Source organism: Jaculus jaculus, chromosome 16, assembly GCF_020740685.1.
Source record: "Jaculus jaculus isolate mJacJac1 chromosome 16, mJacJac1.mat.Y.cur, whole genome shotgun sequence".
Taxonomy (NCBI): domain Eukaryota; kingdom Metazoa; phylum Chordata; class Mammalia; order Rodentia; family Dipodidae; genus Jaculus; species Jaculus jaculus.
Genome location: NC_059117.1, coordinates 6491659 through 6496138, shown reverse-complemented (window position 1 = coordinate 6496138; position 4480 = coordinate 6491659). Strand labels below are relative to the sequence as shown.

At 43.6% G+C, this 4480-nt stretch overlaps 1 pseudogene; it reads left to right on the top strand.

The window, feature by feature from the left end:
• Positions 1-201: 201 nt before the first annotated feature.
• Positions 202-1085, top strand: LOC101617077 (annotated as a pseudogene).
• Positions 1086-4480: the final 3395 nt, after the last annotated feature.

The following is a 4480-nucleotide window of genomic DNA, read 5'->3' as shown; positions in this document are numbered from 1 at the left end:
GAGCAAAGTGTATAAAGGTGGCCACAGAGGGCACACAAGTGAAATGCTTTCTACATGACACTGGTTGGAATTTAAAAAAAAAAAACAGGAGACAAATTGCCAGCTGTCCCAGCACTTGGGTGGAAGAGGTAGGAGGGTCACCCTGAGTTGAAAGCAGCCTGAGACTACAGACTGGGGTGAGGGGTCTCAGAGCACTCAAACATGCGGACACCAGTCTTCGGAAACAGCGAGAACTTCAAGAGGCCGAGCAGGATGGGGAGGGGAAGACGAGGGGGTGCTGCTCCAGGAAACAGCACCTGGTCTGCGGCAGAAAAATGCTGCAGTGAAAACAGAAAGAGCAAGCAGAAAACCCCTGGGAATGGAGACGGTGGCAGTTCCAGTGGGACGCCTCCTCGGAGGAAAAGGGCTCTCGTGGATCCTTCCTTGGAAAATGAAACAAACATTTATGAACAGTTAAGTTAAAGATTCCTGAAGAGCTGAACCATGGCTTGTTGATGACTGGGACCTGATTGCCGGACAAAAATGGCTTTTTTATCTTCCTGAGAAGAAGAATGTGGATTCCATTTTGAAGGATTATGCAAATTATAAGAAATCTCTCTCAAGGAAACAGATAATAAGGAGTATGCTGTTAATGAAGTTGTGGCAGGAAGAAAGAGTACCTCAGTGTAATGCTGGGCGCTGAGCTACTCTGCAAAGTTGAGAGACTGCGGTATACTGAAGTTCTCACAGATCACCCCGAAGCACCCCCTGCCCAGGTGTATGGAGCGCCGCAGCTTCTGAGACTGTTTGCACAAATTGGAGCAATGCTGGCCTACACACCCGTGGACAAGAAGAGCCTTGCTTAGTTACAGAATTATCTTCACGATTCCCTCAAGCACCTGGCAAAGAAGTCTGCAACTTTGTTTAGAGCCAGGGATTGTGAAGCGGCTGCTCCTCGGCACCATCGGGAGCCCGCGGGAGGCGTGCGCTTGCTCTTGTGCCTGGATCTCTGTGAACACAGCCTTGTTCTTCGTCCTCCTCGTGTGCAGATGATGTACCTGGAAGATGTTAGTGTACAACTTAAAAAGAGAAAACAAAGGGAGTAATAGCTCCTTTCTTTTCTTTCTCTTTTTCAATTAAAAGTCTCTACCAGTGTACTCAATGACGGACGACAGAGAGACATGCTGTAGTGTTGTATTGCCTGGCTGACAAAGCTGTTTTTGAACGCTGGCGGTTCTGCGCCTTTGACACTACGCACTTTTATAATATGTGTAGTGCTCTATGACAAAAAGCTGATTCCTAGTGCCAAAGGTTCAAGTCAGTGTGTATAACTGTTCAGTTCACTCACCCATTTGCGCTCTTTTTTTTAATGGTGCTTAAAGACCCCATCCTTTGCAAGTCATCCATATTGTTCCTCAGGCATTTTATCTTTGCTCAGGTTGTTAAAGAATGGGGATTTTTGTATTTGTGTCTAATGCATGTATTTATTTATTTATTTATTTATTTATTTATTTATTTACGAGAGAGAGAGAGAGAATGGGCATGCCAGGGCCTCTAGCCACTGCAAATGAACTCCAGATGTACGTGCCACCATGTGCCTCTGGCTTACGTGGGATGCTGAGAATTGAACCTGCGTCCTTATGTTTCGCAGGCATGCACCTTAACCACGAAGCCATCTCTCCAGCCCAAAGGCATGCATTAACTTGACAGAAGCAACTCATTGTGTAGCTGCAATTTTATGGAAAAGCCAATCTTGTAGTAGTTGTTTCTCAGATCTTCAATAAAGTTTTTCTTTAAATTAAAAAAAAAAATAAATGGACTAGTCAAAATCAAGGAAATCAACACTTAGTTCATATCGTATATTTAATTTAACTTTTAAGTAAAGTAACCAAGAAAGGAGGAAAGAAGGCATAAGTCACCAGAAAGAGAAATCCCTTCTGCCAAAGAAGGTATGACAAAGGGTTTCTATGCTCAGTGACATGCCACTCAGTGAGGTACCACAGATGCAGTGCCCATGTTTACAGACAGTGTAAGCTCATGACCTGGAGACATGGATGCTCTGGCTTGACAGAAATAAACTACCCACAGACAACCCTATGACTGGACTGCTTCTTCTGCATATGCAAAGAATCATTGCTACCAACACCTCAGAAATTGTCCTAAAAGCTGGTAGAAAAGGAAATACTTCTCATTTCATTATATGAAGCCAATCTTACCTTTGCATCCAAACCAAACAAACAGCACAAGCAAACAAAACCAGAGAAAGATCCCATATCCAGAACACAAAGTTTTTACAGATCAAAAACCCAAGGATGAATGTCCCAACTGAAAATGGAGCCTAGAGGAATAGATGACCTCAAAGAACGTATATGGCCTGCTGGCAGGCACATAACCGCGATCAGTCAGGACCCACCAGGCAGCGCAAGCCAGAGAAATTCTGACTCAGTGTTCTCCGCAGCACTAGGCTAATCATAGCAAAAGAATTCCAAACGTCGGCCATGGCATGGGGAACTGGACCCTCATGCACTTCTCGCTACAACATAAAATAATGTAGCCACTTAGGGGAAAAGTTGAGTAACTACTTAAAATGTCAGACACAAACCTATTCTATGTAAGGTATGTGCTCAAGTTGAAACTATATCTTCACACGAAAACCTTGGCAGATTGCCTGCATTCACTTGGTGACTTGCATTTTCAGTTTCTACATGTCTAATTTTACTGATAATTTTCATACATGGTTGGTATGTTTTTTTTTAATTTTTTTGTTTGTTTTTTATTTTTATTTATTTGAGAGCAACAGAGAGAGAGAGAGAGAGAGAGAGAGAGAGAGAGAGAGAGAGAGAGAGAGAGAATGTACTCACCAGGGCTTCCAGCCACTTCCAGTGAACTCCAGACGCATGCGCCCCCTTGTGCGTCTGGCTAACGTGGGTCCTGGGGAATCAAGCCTCGAACTGGGGTCCTTAGGCTTCACAGACAAGTACTTAACTGCTAAGCCATCTCTCCAGCCCCATGTCTGGTATGTTTTGATCATCATTCTCCCTCATTACTTGTGTTTTCCCCCACCTCCAATTCCCCTTCCACTGGACCCCTTCTTTCCAAATAGTTCCTCTTCTACCTTGATGACCTTTTTGCCCCTCCACCATCGATGGCAGCATAGTGGGGGGTCCAACAACAAGCAGGTCTTACAGGTAAAAGCCACGGCTGTGAGGCCGTGAGGACAGTGCTCCAGAGTGCCTGCCCCACCTGCTGCCCCAGACAGCCCTTCCTCCACGGCATCAGCGAAGGCCCCAGGGCCTGGTGGGGCACAGCAGAGACAGCTCGTTTAGTACTGAGCACTTAATGGTCACTTACTCTCAGCCCCTTTTGGTAAGCTTTCAGTCTCTCCAAGTCACCACCAACTACAAAAAGCAACTTCTCAACCAAAGGTGAGAACAACACTAATTATGGACATTGACATAAATATCTGGAGGGCAATTTGATGTGCACAATATATCCTTTTAGCCAAACTGTTTGGCTAAACGGTACTGAGTATTGTTTCATCATCTGTACGTACCCGAGTTTCGTTACATAGTCCTCCTATAGAGGATGTCAAGATTCTTCAATGCCTTGGCAATAATAAATATAGCTGCTATAAAACATTGTTCCTGGTATTTTTGTGTGGACAATTGTCTTAAAGTCCTTTGGATAAATGTCATGGATCATGGTTGCTCAATAGTCTTGATAATTTTTTTTTTATTTTTAATTCATTGCATGTTTAAATCAGTGATTAAGTACTATTATTGCATTTTTTTAAAGAGATTGTAGTTTTATTTATTTTTTCTCAATTTTTATTAACATTTTCCATGATTATAAAAAGTATCCCATGGTAATACCCTCCCTCCCCCCCCCCACTTTCCCCTTCGAAATCCCATTCTCCATCATATCCCCTCCCCATTTCAATCAGTCTCTCTTTTATTTTGATGTCATGGTCTTTTCCTCCTCTTATGATGTTCTTGTGTAGATAGTGTCAGGAACTATGAGGTCATAGATATCCAGGCCATTTTATGTCTGGAGGGAGCACATTGTACAGAGTCCTACCCTTCCTTTGGCTCTTACATTCTTTCTGCCACCTCTTCTGCATTAGACCCTGAGCCTTGGAAGGTATGACTGAGATGTTACTCAGTACTCCAGTCACTTCTTTCCAGCACTATGATACCTCTGAGTCATCTCAAAGTCACAGCCATCTGAAAAGAGAAGATTCTCTACCCAAAGAGAGAGTAGTGTTAATATTAGGGTATAAATATTAAGAGAAGTGCTTACTGGGCAGTTTGATAAGCATGATATATACATTTTTCCAGACATCAGTAGATGTTACACTCCTAGGGCTCATGACTACCCCTGTTTTAAGTTTCAGTATCAGGGATGTGTTTTCCCCCCATGGAGCAGGCCTCCAGTCCAGTTGGAGGGCAATTGGTTTCCACCATGACAGACGTGCCACTATTGCACCTGTTGGCTCATTTGG